This window comes from Typopeltis vanoorti, chromosome 13, assembly GCF_054136105.1.
Source record: "Typopeltis vanoorti isolate ZY-2024b chromosome 13, IOZ_Tvanoo_1.0, whole genome shotgun sequence".
Classification (NCBI taxonomy): Eukaryota; Metazoa; Arthropoda; class Arachnida; order Uropygi; family Thelyphonidae; genus Typopeltis; species Typopeltis vanoorti.
This window is the reverse complement of record NC_143561.1, coordinates 12557900-12577817: the sequence shown is the minus strand read 5'-3', so window position 1 is coordinate 12577817 and position 19918 is coordinate 12557900. Positions and strand designations below refer to the sequence as shown.

The window sequence follows — 19918 nt, the reverse complement described above, 5'->3', positions numbered from 1 at the left end:
GCCGTTTGGCTTTGCATCATCGTCAATAGCTATTTGGGAACTCAGAATAATTATTAGCGCGTTGATGTCGAGTATGGTCACAATTGTCCATATTCTGGAAAATACTTATAAATAAATTTAATAGTTAATATCATGCCATTGTTTACGGCAGATGATTGGTATTACGAACATTAAGAAACAGACATCCCTGTGTTATTAGCCACTCAATATCTGAACTTAGAATCAAAAGAAACATGCCAAGTCCACTTCATCAGTTGATTTTCTGATTGATATTTTCATTGATTTGAATGTATTTGATAATATCGGACTCATCAAACTATTTGCGTATTTCACAGTGATATCATCTTTCTCCACATACATCTGAATTGTCATTTAAATGAACGAATATCCGGAAGTATATTTTATTTTCGAACCTGATAAGACCCATCTTGATTACTGCGCACAGACCTGATCACCCAAGTTCCGTAAAGATGTACTGGAGTTGGAAAGGATCTGGAGGCGGGTGACCAAGATGGTGGCAGCTCTATGGGATGCTCCATATGAGGAGAGAGAGATTGGAGATTTGTGGATTACATAAAGTGGTGGAGCTGAGGAGAAGATGGGGATATGATACGTGAGTAAGTTATAAGTTATATAAACCCCGATAATGTAAACCTCAGATATCAGGAACGTATGAAACGCATCCGTAAATTTCATACAAAAATAAAATATGTTCTTCAGATATTTCAGAAAGTGCAAAATTTTATTTCATATTTAAATACTAATAATAAATAATTTTCCTTTCGTTTCATGGTTTTTTTTTTCATTTTTCTGCAAGAGCTTCTTAAACTTTTATTATTTTCTTATATATTTCTTCGCATATTCTTTTAAGATATCTATTAATTGCACATATCATTAATATATATATTATATATCATTGGATTGTTACATATTTACATGCTACTATTATATCACTTAATATTTTCACGATATCTTCTCTCGGTAGGACTCTTTAACCCCTAAAGAGCGCGTCCCCTGGGTGGCAATAGGGGAGCCCAACATGTATGTGTGTGTGTGTGTCGTGAGGTGGTCCGAATAGAGTGAATAAGGACTCGTGGACCAACAGGGCCATAAGGAGCAATCATCTTGATTGTAAGGGAAGTGGCACTCCCATGGACCCCTAGCTGAATCTATCATCTTCTTCCTCTACTCTGAGGAAGATCCACTGTCTTTAATCTTTCCTATATGGCCTTATCAGCCAATTCTTGTTATTTTAATACCCTTATGGTATTAGAGCACTCGAGGGCCATGGGATCTTTCCATTTGTGACCTTACAACCATGTCCCCTCTATAAACCTTTACTCTAATTCTACTCTATTCTACTATAATCTATCAATATACCCTCTTCCTCCTATGGGTATTAAACTTGGAAGAAGGATAGTTCAGTAGCCTTAAGGTAGCAGCCCTACCATCGAACTATTCCATCGTCAGACTAGTCATCTGACATGGAGAACATAATTCTACATTTAAGCTGACAGAAAAAGGTAATCGGAATGAATCTATTGAAAACGACCTTGGAATGGAAAAGGTAAAATGAAAATAGAAATGACAAAATATAATACATATAGCGAACTGGAATGTAAGAGGAATAGCATATATAAAGAAATAGAATTAGACCAGTTATTAAATGAAAGAAATTTTAAAATAGCAGTAATCACTGAATCAAAAAGGAACCATAAGAACTGAAAATTTTAATGTGATACAAAGTGGTGTTGACTAAAGAGCACAAGCAGGAGTCATGATTTGGATTCATAACTCCCTTTCAAAACAGTTAAAACATTACAAATTATGGTATGAAAGAATAATAGAAGCTAAAATAAAAATATATAGAGGTTATTTAACAATAATTGGCTTATATGCCCTAGAAGAAGGAAGAGAACAGGATAATATAGAATTTTATAATCAGCTACAAAATATATATAATAAAATAAATAAAAATGTTTATGTAATTTTAGCAGGAGACTTAAATGCAAGAATTGGAAACAGGATAATTACCAATAATATAGGAATATATGGAGAACATACTCTAAACAGGAATGATAAAAAATTGATTGTCTTTGCAGTTTATAATAACCTAAAAAGAATGATTTCTTTCTATAAACATAAAGACATACATAAATATACTTGGGCAGCAAGAGGATGGAAATCAATATTAGATTATTTTATCTTAAATGAAAAGACATCAACGTTTTCGTTAGATGTTAGAGTTCACAGAGGATATGAAACAAGCAGTGACCACTTGCTTGTTAAAATAAAATTAAGATTACCACCTAAATGGCTACAAGTAACAAGAACAGAAAGAAATATAAAACATTTGTTTATAAAATTATACTATTAAATGACACAAATATACAATGGCTATATGAACAAAGAATTAACCAATATCTAGATAAAATAAAACAAAATGAAGAAATAGAAATAGAATGGCTTAATATAAAAACGATGCTAAATGCAGCAGCAAATGAAAGCTTAGGAAAGACCAAAAAATTCAATAAAAGAAAAAAACTGAAGATCTGGGATGATACAATCAAAGAAACAATCAAAATGAAAAACGAAGCCTATCACAAATGGTTAAGCAATAAGAGATTAGAAGATTAAATAAAATATAACAGAATAAGAGCCATAGCTAAAAGACAAGTCAGAAAAAGACATAGAGAATCATGGAACAAATTTGTTTCTAATTTAGAACATTATTTATATGTTCAGGCCCAATTGTTATGAGGCCCAATGTGTATTAGATTTTGAAACACTTAAATAGAAATACTAAAGAAAACATAAAATTAAACACCGAATTGAAATTAGAAGAATTTCTGAATTTCTACATAGAATTGTGAACAGGCAAATATTTTAAAAAAGACAACTGGCAGACATATATAATGAAAATGAAAAGGAAATAACTAAAGAAGAATTATAAATCAGCTTGAAAGAAACAAGAAACAGAAAATCACTGGGAGAAGATAAACTAGGTTCAGAATTATTTAAATATGCAGGAACTAGATTCAAAGAAAGACTCATTATTTTTAAATAAAATTTATTCAACTGGTAACCCCCCAGTAGAATGGAAAAAAAGCAATCGAGATTCTTATTTCTATCTTATTTAGAAAAGGACGATCCTGTATAGACTCGGCCTTTTGCCTAAAATTAATAATAGAGAAAAGAAGAGAATACAATTTAGAAACACATATTGCATTTATTGACTTTGAGAAGGCATTTGACAAAATTAAAAGAAACATACTATTTAACATACTAATAGAATTTCAAATACTAAATAATATTGTAAAAGCTATCACAAGTATATATGAAAATAATCAAATACAAATAAGATTAAATCACGAGCTATCATTTACGATATCTCGTATACGATATTATCGTATACGAGATACGAGATATCGTATACGAGATACGATTCGATAGTATCGTATACGAGAGAGATAAACCAAGTGTTCCGAAAGAGATATCGCCTTTCAGCAACTCATTTTAATATTTACCTAAATGAAATAATAATAACATGGAATAAAAAATTTCTATCAAAGTATTAAACTTTCTCCCACTGTGAACGTAATCAGATTTTGCTGATGACCAAATAATAATTGAAAATTCTGAAGATAACTTACAGAAATAGATTTAAAATTTAAATGAGATAGCCAAAGATTAAGGAATGATAATGTCGACAGAAAAATTGAAAACGATGGCCTTTAGAGGATAAGTTCCAGTAAGAACTAAAATAGTAAGAGATAAGAAGATGTTAGAATAGTTGAAATCATTTAACTACATTGGATATATGATTACATATGAAAATTAAAAAAGATATAAACGTAAAAATTGCAAAATATTTAAAAATAACAGGTGTAATTAACTCTATATTTAAACCAAACCTAGTTCAAAAACAAACCGGAATAAAAGTATATGATACATTAGCCTTACCAGTCTTATTCTATGGAAGTGAAATCTGGACAATAAAACAAAAAGACAAACGAACATTAATTACATCTGAAGTGAAGTTTATGAGAAAAACTGCAAAAGTATACTCTATTTGATCACAAAAGAAACGAAGATATTATGATGAATTAAACAAAGAATCAGTAATAGAAAAATTTTTAAAAATATAAAGATAAATGGATGGAACACGTTCAAAGAATGAAAACAGAAAGATTACCAAAACAAGCCTTAAATTTTAAACCATTAGGAAAAAGAAAACCAAGACATCCTGTTAAGAGATTCAACGATGATTTCGAAGGCCGGAACAGCCCACTGTAGGCCTAAATCCTTGATAGGCATGAATGTAATGTATTGTATTTAGTAATGTATTGTATTGTATTCCAAAAAGAAATGTGTTTAGTCAATGACTAAATACATTTCTTTTTGGAAATGCTACATTAAGCCTCCAATATTTATGTTGAAAAACGAAACCATCCCAAATCTATTACGAGCAATTTTGCGAGAGATTAAAATATCTGTGGATACATTCAGGGTAACTTGCAATGAAACTGCGACAAAGATTACTGTAAAAATCAACTGCTGATTTTTTTAAAAAAAAATTACGTTGCCACAACGGGAAAAAAAAAACTACTATTATTATTTTTTTAAAGTAATCTTTGTTACTTTTGGCTCTCATCTTCATAATTGTTAATAATTGTAACAAACATTTCCTAAAAAATTATGTAGAAAAGATAGTTGTGTAGCACATTCGCTTGTATGTATGTATGTTTGTACGTAACAAACGATCGACATTAAACACGTGTCAGAAAGGACTCTCTGTTGACGTTGCAGTTTTAAAGCGGGTTAGTGGAGAGCCAAGACGCAAGCGTATACTCTTTTCCACACCACACTGAGGTAGAGTGTGAGGTGCGCTTTTTTTCAACGTGGTATCCCCAGTACGCCTAGTCCACGAACAGATGATATAAATTTAAAATGGGGGGGGGGGATGGCGGTAGAGTTAATATTTCGCATTAAGAATATCGTTTTCTTAAAAATTACGTTTGTATTAGCTAAAGCAGTAACATCGTAACAAGTGTTCTGATCTGAGAAACTGTTACAAGGTTACACAGTCGTTTACTTTCTTTAATAAATCCGTAATTTGATTGTGGATTTTTTGTAAGCCCTCGTGTTGTTGAAGACTTAAGGAAGAGTATGCAAAGTCTTGAATATTTCTTGCATGTGATAAACACATTTCAACTTCTGCCTTGCGGCTGATCTTGTTAAGTAAGACGAATATGGACACTTCCTGGTAAACACCTTCGTCGACAATATCGAGGACTGTGAGATCAAACTGAGCAGGTTTGGTAATATTATTAACACCGACCATTATGAGGAAATGCGCATCATGCTCCATTCAACAGAGAGAGAGAGAGAGAGAGAGAGAGAAAGAAACCTATTTTTAAATTACTTATTGAATAAAAACATCTTTGTCAGATTCCGGTGTCGTTCATTGTCTTCGTTGAAAATCACTTCTGTTCTTGTTCCCTGCTATTTTGGCATCGTCGGTGCTACCCACTAACTGCAAAACAATAACTGATGTGAACGGAAATCATTCATTAAAGAGACATAATTTTCCCAATCATGCACTGTTTATTTTGAAAAATTCCAGTCTTCAGGAAGAAGACGCTGCTCTCTTTGTATGAGAAGGGCTAATCGACTTTCAGTTGAAAAGCGCTTAGAATGATTTTCTCGTCTTTGATGGAATTGAAATCGAATAAATATTTCCCAATTAATCGCATCTTCTATACTGACAGAACTCATTTTCACCCCCTCCCCTTCTTTACGCCCAACACTTTCATGCAATTTACTGGTTTAGGCAATTTCAACGAACAACAAGAAGATAGCAAAGGAGTCCATTTGGACCTCCGTATTATTTTTTGTAGAAAACGAAATTCAACCGAAACTAATGAGCAGATTTACTGATATTATTTCCATGCATTTCGAGGAGGCGGACAATGGAAAAAGTTCTGAACTGTTGTTTCATTTAAAACTTTCCTCACCCTTTTAAATAAGAGGTATACTTTCCTTTCACAGTATATCTCGTATGTCCTTCCATTTGTGCATGCAAGTTCTTAGCATCTTCTCTAAAATCTCTGCAGTTAACTGCCGCGGTACCGATGGATTAATAGTTAGACACATCAGTCCTTGAACAACCCTTGTGAAATGGTATTATCATGCATTTTTCCATCAGGTGGGAACTTTCCTGGGCTAAGATTCAAACTATATAAATGGCGAATCCAGTTCTTCAGAATATTCCTTTAGCAGACGTGCTGATACCCCATCTGTAACTGCCGAATTCATATCAGGTTATGCAAGCTGCAGAACCTCCTTCTCATGCACCTCCATCTCTTCATTCACTGTAGTGGTAGCACTGTGCACTTCTTACATACACTTTGTGTAGATCGATCTTGGCGAAGTGAAGATTCATTATTTGAGCCACCTTATCTGCTTCTGCTACTAGGGTACCGTCTGTATTCATTAAAGGTATTCATCCGCATTTATTCTTTCTTTTTCTTGTAGCAAAACCAATAAATTCTTTTAGATTGCCTTTAGCTTGCATGGCAATTTCTTTTAATACTCCGATTTATCTTTCTGCATAATATTTGTTACGTTTCTGGCCTCCGCATTATATATTTCATAATTCCTCTCGCTCTTATTCTCACGATATTCTTTCCACATATTCTTCCACTTACGAATTTTTTCTTTAATGAGATTGCACGTCCATTTCTGTCCCTCCCATTTGATTTGTTCATTGAACTCTGTGACACATTCAGAATCCACATCATTGAAGCGTCTTTTCAAAGCTTTCCATGCACTGCTGACATATTTCACATTCAGTAACTGATACCATGGCAATAAAGATAGCATTTGAGTCAGTTTTTCTTAACTTACCGGCTTGTAGATCAGAACATAACCTGTCCTGATTGGATCATCCTTATAGTTGGCTACTTCCCAGTTCAGTAGGACATGATCAACGTCACCAACTGGTGGAAAACAGTCAAGTATTTAACTGAGACGCCTTCTGAGGCTGTTATCAAATCTAACACTATTTGTCCTCGAGTTGCTTCTTTCGCACTCTGTTCTAGATGGTTTTCACGCAACAACGCGATAGATTCTTATCACGTGTTTTCTCACCTACACAATTAATATTCGGATACGTCTGACCACTCATAATAATTACTCCTTTAGTAATCATTAGGATAATTTGATGATGCATTCTTCATTCCCAGCAAATGAAATGTCAATACATCGTCTACAACCCACTACAATATATTTCATCCTGTTACTCTCGTATTCACACCTAATACCCTCCACCTCCGTGCTACAAGGAACATTATTACTATTATTGCTTTCGTCTGTTTCTATCTTTACCTAACTCAAATCTTCTGATATAATTAGTAATACTCCTTCCATTCTCTCATATCTCTTCTTTCATTCTAAAAATAGGAATAATAAATTCGATTCGAGTTACGACATCCTCCTCTGAGAGCCAGATTTCATTAATGCTGACAATTTCAGGCCAGAAGGTATTCTTTAGAGCACCAAACTCAACCACTTTGTTTCTAATGCTTCTGGAGTTGTTTTGTAGACAAAATAAGTTACTTCTTTGCTTTCTTCCTAGACTAAATCTATATTCTACTTGGTCCGTCGGGCAACTTTCTCTTTTCTATCCCTCCCCACACGCTCAAATTGCCCGAACTCAAAGGTAATGCACGTATTCAGCAGATTCATAACTGTGCTCATCGACATTGTAGTCGTACGTCTACAAATTCCAGCTGAACTTACATTCACATTATAGGCCAGGCCTTCTCTCAAGCTCGATAATGTCATTCCCACGTCAAGCGCAAATTTAATTATATATATATATATATATTCAAAGGGTTAATTCAAAGAACATACAACGATGCCGTGAAAAGTAATACTAACACTGGTGGCATCGTGAAAGCAAAGTACCTTTTTTTTTTTTTACTTTTTTTTACTTTTATCAAGTTATAAAATCAGTACTGAATGCACTTAAACAAACCTTCATAAAATATTTCGTAGATATTCTCGATCTGAATTTTTTCCTACGTAGACGCACACGTGTAAAGAGAATGAGTAAATAGAATGAAAGTAGTATTTTGCAGTGAAACTTCCTCTAAAAATGAATTTATTGAATTAGATTCAACTGGCCAAATACCTGAAGAAAATGATCGCCTTGGAAGGGAATATGAGAAGTGGATGATCGAATATTACATTCTCTTCTCTTCTTGCTTGTGTTTGCTTTATTTTGCTTTCTCTCCTCACGTCCCGCACTCGATACAATTTGTGAGCAAAGTTCGTTAAATAAAGGACTGCTTCATTCCTTGTTATTCCCAGAATATTTGAAATGACTTTACTTTTCTCATTGCAAAGCCTTCTCATTTGGTCGCTTATCCAACTTTCTGCCACAAAACTGACCTTCGTAACTCTTTTCAAGGTCCGAATACATTCTTTATGTATTCATTCGTCATGGTTTTATTATGCGGCGTGTTTTCAGTCGACTCGTTTCCCGCTGGCTGGGATATTTTCAGCAATTAATTCGGAAGCATTCTCATAGCGACTCACTTTCTCTTGATCCACCAGTATCATTAAGCTCGTTTTACAAAGTCCTTAATACTCTGGTTACCTGGACAACTGCTAACAAATATTGCATTCGGTCTGCACTTTTTCGTAAACTTCTTTGTACGCATGGAAATTGTCATTCATATCTTCACGCATAAAATCACTTTAAATTAAAAAAAATCTCAAATTATGGAGTTACTGTCTAAAAGCAGAATCAGTTTTCTTTTAATTTCTTTTTGTTGTTGTTGATTTCTTTACCTCATCACTAGAGACCTTCTGTTCAGGAAAATTTTAATCGTATTTGCTTTCGCGCAATCCTCTGACAACGAGAGATTTTTTGTTTATTAAATGGTCGATGCTTTTTTCTATTTGCCGTCATTTTTATTGCTTTCTTTCACTTTCTATTTCATGAGGTCAATCACAGAAGTGCTGTCCCGCATTGAGTATTTTTATAAAATTCTCAATAAAGTATTATTATAATTTAAATGTATTAATATTTAGAAATTTTTTAAATTATTTTACTGAAGAAATAATAATCATATCTTACGAATTGTGGTTTTACGTATACTTCCTTAAAATATTACGGTAGACCGAACAGTCATTATTTTATTTCTTTCCCTGTGGTCGCCAGGATAAGAATAGCCCCAATGTAGCTCATGCATGTCGTACGAGGCGACTAAAATGGGTATATACAGGGAGGGTAATGGATGGCAGTGCTGTAACCAATGAAGTTCTAACTTCATTGACTTTATTGGCTGAGGCTCGGCTATTGCTGGTACCCACCTGCCATGATCAGAGCTTTATATAGCTCAATAACACCCTATCCTTGCATTGTCCTCTACAGATTACAGGTAATATGAAAAGCATTCTTGCTTCGTCCATCTAGCCAGTCCTTTTACGGACAGTCATCTGAGGCTCGGCTATTGCTGTTACCCTCCTACCATGATCAGAACTTTATATAGCTCAATAACACACTGTCCTCTTTAGATAACGGAGAATACGAAAAGCATTCTTGCTTCGCCCATCTAGCCAGTCCTTTTAAGGACAGTCGTTATTTAACCATGATTCCCTGGAAAGCAGAAGCCAGATATCTCGGTGTACTGTTGTAAATGCGGTGTAAAGCATTTTGCTTCACCCTTATAAACAGCAGCGTCTTGCAGTCATTATTTTCATCGTAAATGTAATATATCCAGGTATCTGACCAGGAATCTGAGCAATTCTTGCTCAGATTATAATTTCAACAAGATAATCATTTTACTGTTCTATACATACAAACACGTTTTCTTTCTTTTTTTTTTTTTCATTATCAGAAAGAGGTTGTTTTTAATTTGTGGATTCGATCTCGCTCTGAAATTCATGTGGGGATTTTAGGATATCTTCGAAAATGGGTATCACACACATATATGCATATTTATATATATAACAACATTGGTACCGTTGATAGGCTAAGGAAATTTACAAGATTAAAATTTTCATATTTTTAATTTATTTAATTAGAAAAGTCAAAACTTACGTATTGTAGATTTCCTACATATTTGGTGTTAAGAGCGGTATGAATGCGAATGAAGCGGTGGAAGATGAAGAGATATCTCTCACGAGATGGCTGGTGAGAGATAATCCACTTACATAAAGTTCTCCACAAAACCAATAATAAGAGGAGTGTTTGAGAAGAGGTCGAAGAAATCGTGTTTTCCTGGTGCTAAGATTAAGGATAGTAGTGACCATGCAAACATGCAGCGTGCAGGTGAAAGAGTTGTTAAGTTTGGCTGGCAGAAATGATTAACAGATGACAAGTGTAGTATGCTGAATCATCAGTACATATACTATATTGATGATTCATGCGAAAAACAAGTGTCAGGAAGTAACATTTGCGAGGCTGTTACTAGGATAACGTAGAGGCTAACTGAGACGAAAAGCAATGATCGTGAATGAGTGACTGGAAGATGTGTGGAGGAATGGTGTGGATTTGTGGATGTGTGCAGTGAGTTTGATGGAAGGATGGATTAGTATAAGGTAGGTCGCTTACATTTGAATGGATTTGGGGTCCAAATCTTGAAAAAGTGTTGTTCGTTCAGAGTTTGGAAGTGCAGTGTCGGGGAAACTAGAATGTTAGAGTGTGAGATGCATTTCAGCAGCGGTCCAGGCAACCTAGAGATTAGTAAATGTGAAAGTGGTCACATGACGACAAATGTAGTACCGCAGGTTCTTAATTAAGCAGCACAAGGTATAAAGAAGGTTGGGGAAGAAGTGGGGATGTTGCAGTTTATGTATACTAATGTCAGAAGTAATCAAAATAAAGCTGTGGGATTTTCGGCATTGGTTAGTCAAAAAAAGAGATAATCACAAAAGGTTACAATTGGAAACTCCATACAGCTACCATCTTCATCGATGTTGAGAGGGCGTTCGGCAAAGTATGGCATCAAGGCCTTCTTTAGAAACCCATAAAATTTAACTTGCCAATCAAGTTAACAAAAAAAACCACTCATACCTGAAAGACAGATATGTGCAGGTCAGGGTCGGTGAAACGGTTTCGTCCAGACGAAGGGTCTTGGCATGCGTACCTCAGTGCTCTCTTTTGGCCCCTCTCCTGTTCTCAATCTACGTAGCAGATATCCCCCCCCCCCTGAACCCTAGAACAACATTCACTGCATTATATGCAGATGATACTGCAATAACAAGATCTCTGAGCCCAAAACTGGTAACTAAAAGACTTCAAAGCAGTATATATATATATATATATATATATATATATATATATATATATATATATATATATATATATATATATATATATATATATATATATATATATATATACTGCTTTGAACTATATACCAGAGTTAATAGTACCAATCATATATATATACTGGAGGGGGTGGCTAGCGGACTGGAGGATCCAGGTAAACCCCTAGAAGAGCTCAGCCATACTGATTTCTAGAAAGAAAATCCATATTATGGAGGGCATTCATCTTTTGGGAGATGCAAATATCTTGGAGTGATACTTGGTAAAAAAAAACTCCAATTCAGCAATCATATGACACATAGCCTCGAAGACATCCAAAGTAATAGCACAGCTCTACCATTGTGATCAACAGAAAAAGAAAACTGTATACGCAAACAAAGTTAATAATTTACAAGATGATAATAAGACCGGTCATCACTTACGCATCCCCCGCATGGAGCCACACCGCGAACACAAATATTCAAAAACTACAGAGATTACAGAACAAGTATCTGAGGTCTAGTGCCCCTTGGTTTAATAGAAACTCCCAGATCCATAGAGAAGTCAACATTCCTTACATCTCCTCCCTTCTCAGAGATCTAACTGAGAAGTTCTTTACCAAGACAAGCAACCACCCAAACTCGTTGATCAAGGAAGCTTCGGAATGTAATGAAGAGGAAAGTTACAAATATAAAAGGCCAAAGTCAGTCTTACGTCCAGCTGAACACAGCTAATTTCACTGCCCTCACTGGGAGAGCATATAGCTCATAAACACTCCACTCAAAGTTCTTCCTTTACAGACAAAAGGGAATGTGAAAAGCATTTTTGCTTCACCCAACTCACCAGAAACGTTATTCGTGGAATATTTTGGGTAGAGTTTGACAGTTTTAATGTCAACCATTTCGAGTTGCAAAGTATTGTCAGATTGGCATATGTTATCGTCCTGTCTGATTTATGTTATTAACTTGCAACACTTTAGCTTCCATTTTACATGAAACAAGTTTATTTTACTGAAATGGATTTAATTTTATGACAGAAGTTTTCAACTTAAAATGTTAGCCATTTCTTTGGAAAATTTTGACAGTGAAACTGAGAAATACTCGTTATTAAACATGTACAAAGGAAATGACAAAATGTAATGAGAAATCCTTACAAATTAGAATATCCTTTTGCACTAAGTTTCAAATAAGAGTATTATTTCATTTAATATAAATAATTATGTATTTGTTTTTAAAATAAGATGGTTACAAACAATTGGAATAATCAAAAATATATTAAAGTTTTGTGATATACCTGATACACCTATTTTAAAATTGAAGTAGTCTTATATATATTTATACAGATATGATATTCCTTAGGTAGAGTTTTTGGTTCTCTTCAAGTATCCCTGTCTTAGAAAAGATCATTCCTTTTAACGAAGATAATCTCATGTTACTGCTCACAGTATGTGTACTTTCCTCACCATTATGAATGACGTTGACCTGAAAAAAAAATTAAATATATATGGTATTTTGACATTACTATTACGGTGGGGAAGAAATGGCGGTTGCCAAGTGCTTATATATGTGATTCGTGATTCTGACATTTGATATAAAATGTGATTCAAGGAAATTAACAAGTATATTTATTGGCAGTGAATAGTCCTACTGGTATAGTCAACTGGTTTGGTTCTCAAACAGGTTCAAGAAATCAACTTAGTAGGTAAGTCAACCTTTTTTTCTAAACAACGGCGATATGCTAGGCCTACTGCCATCATCATCGCCATTGTTTCATTGCGTCAGCTACTGCATTAGAAACTGTCTATTATTACAATACTGTGGAAAAGGAAAGTCATGTCCTGCTCCACAGAACAAAACGTGGGTCCAACCATAGATGCACCGTATGAGGAACTTAACTTCAAGCAGCTCCTGGCAATTTTCAAGCATATAGGAAATCTGCTTCACACAAAATGGCCAGGTAAGGTAGTAGTTCACGAAATACAAGAAGTTGATACAGACGAAGCTCAACTCTTTGAACTACTTGAAGACAGCGCAACTGAAAAAGCAACAACAACTGAAGATCATTCCTTTACTGACCACTCTGATTATCAGAAGGTTCGCGCGCGCAAAACTGCGACCTCCGGTCCACCAAATGTGGATGTAATGGAAGAAGATGCCTCTGCCTCAGACTCTCCTAACTCCTCAAACGAAAAGATCCCCCCCGATCATTCTGCGTGAAAAGAATAAATCGATGCCACTAAGGAATACAATGAACAACTTAAAGATCTCTTACCACAATGCAAAGAATGTCACAGACGGTGTTAAAATTCACCCCAAGACTGTGATGGACTATCGTCGTTTAACATCCGATTTAAATACCAGAGGAATTCAGTATCATACATTCTCACTTGGTTCTGAAAAAAATCTCAAGGTAGTGATCAGAGGTGTACCTGAGGATGTCTCCACAGACGAAATTTAGTAGGTATGATTTACCACCAATAAAGGTCAGCAGAATGACCAGGAGGGACAAGACTCCAATGCCACTAGTGTTGTTTGAGATCAGTCAAACCTACAAACACATATAGGACTTGACGACCACCTGTGGATTGAAAATCTCGGTAGAACCGTTAAGGAAGAGAGCTTCTACTGGGCAATGCCATAGATGTCAAAAGTTTGGGCATGCCCAGAAAATGTGTAGGGCCGAATTCAAATGCTTGAAGTGTGGGTTTGGTCACCCGACCAACACATGCTCTAAGCCAAAATCTACCCCGGCCAAATGTGCCAATTGTGGCGGTCCTCACACTGCCAACTACAGAGGATGTTTGCATAATCCACGTAATAAGAAATCTGAAGAAGGAACATTCTCCTCTTCTATTATCTCACCTACATCAGCGGCTACTTCACAGCCTCCTAAAGTTCAGAATAAAGACTCAGAAGCCCATCTGCTAAAAACTGAGGCTCCCCAAAAACAGCAGTGTAGGACATATGCGGATGTAACCCGCCCTAAACAGACATCCCTAGAACAGTCAGCATCACGCCCAAATTTGACAGCTATCATTACCGCGTCCCTGGCAAATATGCTATTAGATTTTAGCAGATCTAATCCTTCACAAAGTTCTACTAACAGATTTCTAAAAGACCCCCAAGTCTTCATTTCAGCGCTCACTAATGAACGGTAAAAATTTAAAACCAGAATCCCTAGAGATAATAGCCTGGAATGCAAACGGCTTGAGAAATAAGATCCTAGAACTTCAAAATTTTGTCCACAGACATCAGCCAGATGTCCTTTTACTAAATGAAACACATCTAAGACCTGCAGACAATCCCAAAATTTATGGATATCAATCGTACAGAACTGAGAGATCAACCCACAGAGGTGGAGGCACGGCAATTTTCATCAAGAATTTTATCTCTCATCACTCCACAAACATCCCTCCTACCTCCAATCTTGAGGTCACTGGCATTGAGATTCTCACAAGTTCAGTAGGCAAATTAAACATTTTTGCAGCATACCATCCTCCACAAAAATCATTATTATTTTCGAATTTGAACGCCTTATTTGATACTGGAGAGCCTACCATTGTGGCAGGTGATTTAAATGCCAAGCACTCTACCTGGAATAGCCAATCCACCAACAAAAATGGACAGATACTACAGAACTATTCTGATTTCAAGAACCTTCATGTAATAGGTCCTGCTGATCCCACCCATCACAACACTTATGGTAGGGCTGATGTATTGGACATAGCCATACTGCAGCACATCAGACTCCAATACAATTTAATGACAATCAATGATTTATCACCAGATCATAACCCAATACGGTTAAAATTAGGAAATCTTGAAAAATTATCCCCTCTCCCTCACTCATTTATTCCTTGGGAAAGGCTCTCCAAGGTGCTTCCAAAATATATTGGTTCTGTTCCCATCATTAAATCAAAGAGGAAATTGAAACAGCTGTCAAATATCTAACAGAGCAGATTACAGCAGCCTGTGCAGCAGTTACTACCCCTACAACTACCCACAAATCCAACCACTTACCTGAAGATATTATGAATCTGATTAGGGAAAAAATAAGGGTAGAAAAAGATACCACAACACCAGGGCGCCACAAGACAAGCGGATCTTAAACAGGTTCAATTCTGCAGTGAGAGATGCGCTCGCTGCTCATAGAACTCAACTCTGGGAAGAAAAACTGACCTCCATCTCCACTGACAATCACTCTGTATGGAATCTTATCCGAAAGATTAAAAACAGAAATAAACCTCTTCCCCCTCTTCAAACAGATTCAGGTCTCATCCACACTGATGCTGATAAAGCTGAGGCAATAGCAAATCATCTTGAAAAACAATGCAAACCCGTATACGACCATCTTGATATTAGTCATATCTACAAGATCCACCGTAACGTCAGATATTCGCTCAATTCAGCTCTCACACATTCTACTCAAATTGCACCCATCGCACCTGCTGAAATATATGCTATTATTCAGAAATTCAAGAATAAAAAGGCTCCTGGACCCGATGGTATCTCCAACAAAGTTTTAAAACTTCTACCTCGTAAAGCTATTGTTCATTTAGCAAATATAATCAACTCCATCCTTCACTACAAATATTTCCCTTCCTACTGGAAATTGGCTCACATAATACGAATTCATAAACCTGGAAAAGATCCCACTTTGCCCCAAAATTACAGACCAATCAGTCTCATCTCTAATCTCGGAAAAATTGCCGAGAACGTAATTCTTACTAGGCTTCAAGTTTCAGTACTCCGATTAAATATCCTGCCTGAGGAGCAGTTTGGCTTCCGACAGTTGCATAGCACCACACAACAGATACACAGATTGGTGGAGCATATCATCACAGGTTTTGACTGGCGTCAATGCACTGGGGCTGTTTTCCTAGACTTAGCGAGTGCATTTGACAAGGTTTGGCATTATTGTTTGCTATATAAACTAATATCATCCGGTGTACCAATCGGAATCATTCAACTCATCAAGGCATACCTCTACGATAGTCGCATGCAAGTGAGATTAAGTTGAGCAGTCTCTACACAGAAACACATCTTGGCTGGAGTTCCACAAGGGTCCTTACTAGCACCAATCCTATTTTCCTTATACTTGCATGATATACCACACAACCCATTATCTTCAATTAAAGCTCTTTATGCTGATGACACAGCGATATTGGCCAGATGATTAAAGCCTCACCTAGCCATCAAGAAATTGCAAGAAAACCTACTGCAAATTGAACAATATTTCGCCAAATGGAGACTCCTGGTGAATCCTCTGAAGAGCGTAGCCGTCCTATTCTCTAGAACATCAGTGTTTCCTAAAGAAGATATTCTCCTGTTCATTGTGTTGAATTTTTTCTTGACAATTATTCATAAGACTATTACACTTTTTTTATAATCTTTGTCAAGTAGCTTTATTTTATCCTCCTACATGTTTCGCCAATCTTTTTCTATTGGCATCCTCAGGGAATACAAACTAGTAAGCTAAAATGAAGGTTACAGACTAGGTTATAACTGATAATTCTAATTCATACAAAAAATTGGTATTGTGCGTGACAATGTGCGTGTCTCGTTAACGTGATTTATTCGTTATGGCTCACTACGTAATTGTTATGAACTTTCATAACAATTACGTAATGAGCCATAACGAATTCTTAAGATGCATTTAGTTTTCCCACTTAAAGTCCAATAATTGTCGATATCGTATCCACGTGGTTTATGTCTGCCCTTATTGTAATAATGAATAAAGACCTAAACCAAGCATCAGAGAATTGTCGTTTTAGATCTACTGCGCTTTGATGCATTTTTATGCTAATCATACAGTTCAAGTCATCTATTACCATCAGTCCAATCCACGCAATCCCTTATAATTTCCCGGAAGAAAGATCTCACATCACCTCCCGTTATTTTTAAATGCATTCACCTCAGCACCTTCCACCTCTCCTTAGCTTTAGCAACTGCCAAAAAAACACTTAAATATTGGTATATTTTTCCTGCTTAGGTACGTGCTTTGTACATATACAACATTAACGCAGCATGAATCCCAAATATAGGCACATTTTGTGTAGTTGAACTCAAGCCTCACTGACACTCAATAACACAAGCCTCACTGCTACTACATGACGTTATACAGAAGAGGGCAGTCAGACTAACCTCTGATCCTCCACTCTCTCTCTCTCTCCCACTTACAAAATCACTCCATACCCTTTCACAGACTTTCGGTTTCTGCAAACTATCTCTTCTGCAGGCATTTCCAATGCCGCATTGGATTTACCAGTAATATTCTTTCACTTTTATCAGAACTCCTAAGAATAAAGTGGCTGCATTTCAACATCCATGTACTACCAACATCCAAACTTACCAAATCAATTTCAACTCCTCATCGTCTTTCGTTCCATCTACCTCATTCTTCTTAAGCATCCCCCCCCCCCTTTGTCTTCACCAAATAATACAACTTCAGCTGTACAAACACATCAACAAATTTCTTTTTACTCACACACCAAACTGATTTGTTAGAGGTATTCCGACCTTTCGTTTGTAATCAGATTAAAAAACAAAGAAATCCGAAAATAAATTTTTCTGATAGCAGAAATGTTTCTCCAGTTCGTACAGGAGAATATTACTTGTTCGCCGGAAATTTCCAAAAAAGAACGAAGTTCCCACACCTCTTACATTACTTCAGTAATATTTAAACGTCATAATTCTGACACTTTTTCTAACTCTGCAATACGAATTCGAAATTATTAAACAAAAACTAATGTGCTTTTCTTTGAATAATGAACAAACTGAATAAGACCTTTTTTATTCGCAAAATCCTTATAAGGACTGGATTAAAGGGGCGAAGCAAGAAAGCTTTTCATCTTCCCCGTTATCTGTAGAGGACAGTGTAGGGATAAGGTGTTATTGAGCTATTAAAGCTCTGATCATGGCAAGAGGATAACAGCAATAGCCGAGCCTTAGTTAGAACTTCATTGGCTACAGCATTGCCATATTTAAAGGTATGGCCGTCTCTAAAAATTCGGACGATCCCTAGGCCACTCATTCGTGGGCGAAAGACCGTCCATCTTTCAAGATGGACGGTTTTGAAAGATGAACGGTTTCAAAACCGTCCATCTTTCAAGACCGTCCGCTCAAATTCCGAAGAAAACCATTCACCGACAAAGCCCCTCAGCGGGCCGTGCCGGAGAACACTATCCCCGGAGACTCAAATTGCTCCCTTAAGGCAAAAACCTTAAGAGATCGAACTCAAAACTCTCGAATCTCGGCACCCCAGGGGGGGGTAACAGCAAAAGCTGAACCTCAGTTAAATTTAATAGGTACAGCATTGCCATGTTTATTTAAAGGTAAAGCCGTCTCTAAAAATTCGGACGATCCCTAGGGCACTCATTCCTGGGCGAAAGACCGTCCATCTCAGCGTTGGCTCCACTCAGTGATGGCCTTCCACCCACACCCCATCACCGAGAAGAACCGCTGATATTCCGAAGGAAATCATTCACCGACAAAGCCCCTCAGCGGGCCGTGCCGGAGAACCACCTTCTCCGGAGACTCAAATTGCTCCCTTAAGGCAAAAACCCTAAGAGAGCGAACTCAAACTCTCGAATCTCATCGTCCAATTAGTCGCCTCTTACGACATGCTTGGATTTGCATTGGTGCTATTCTTATCCCGGCAGCCACACGGGGAGAATGCTTCCACATAACATAACATCATTGGCCAGAAGGGTGAAGCAAGATGCTTTTATTCCCCGTTGTCTGATAAGGAGGATGAATTGGAGGAAAGATTTATGAGCTGAGAGCTCGCCCTGGAGGGCACGGAGATTAGTCATTGTTGCAAATATTTAGGATGGCTTTTGGCCTCTTGTATTTGAAGAGCTCAGTCTCTTCATAGTTTGCTGCTTGTTTAACTAGATCGTTGGGGTGTGTAGAGATCTTTGAGAAAAATTTTTCTGCTGTAGTTAATAGGAAGGAGTAGATGTAAGGGATGTTTGTATCTCTATGCAGTTGCACGTTCCTTACAAACCACGGTGCGTCCAATATCATGCGTAAACACCTATTTTGCACTCTCTGCAGTCTGAGGATGTTGGAGTTGGATGTGTGGCTCCAGGCTGGAGAGGCATATGTCATCACTGGGAGGATCGTCAACAGGTAGAGGAGCACTTTGGTTCTGGTATTCAGTCTACTTTTTCTATTTATTAGAGGGTAAAGTTGTGCAATAGTTTTAGATGCTTTCGTACATAAGGCTTTGGTGTGTGTGTTGAACGTTAATCTTTTGTCCAGAATTACTCCAAGATATTTTGTTTCTGTTTGCCAGGAGATTTTGGGGTGTTGAAAAGATAAAGGTCCCCTATGGGAGTTGCCATTCTTCTGGTGAAAAGTATTGCTATACTCTTCTGGGGATTCACTTGTAATCTCCATTTGGAGAACCAATGTTCTAGTTGTAGCAGGTTTTCTTGCAACTTTTTAGTGACAAGATGAGGTCGTAGAGATCTGGCAAGAACTGCTGTGTCATCCGCATAAAGTGCTAAGATGGATGACATTGGGTTGTGCGGGATGTCTGCCATATATATTGAGAATAAGATCGGAGCCAATAGGGAACCTTGAGGAACTC

General features: G+C 36.7%; 1 long non-coding RNA gene across 1 annotated transcript in view; it reads left to right on the top strand.

Annotated features, from left to right (window-relative positions):
* Window positions 1-12713, top strand: part of LOC150099937 (uncharacterized) — a 37521-nt gene extending 24808 nt beyond the window's left edge. The window contains exon 3 of the long non-coding RNA XR_016549265.1: window positions 12682-12713. This is a non-coding gene — a long non-coding RNA (uncharacterized LOC150099937). The remainder of the gene's footprint in view (window positions 1-12681) is intronic.
* Window positions 12714-19918: the final 7205 nt, after the last annotated feature.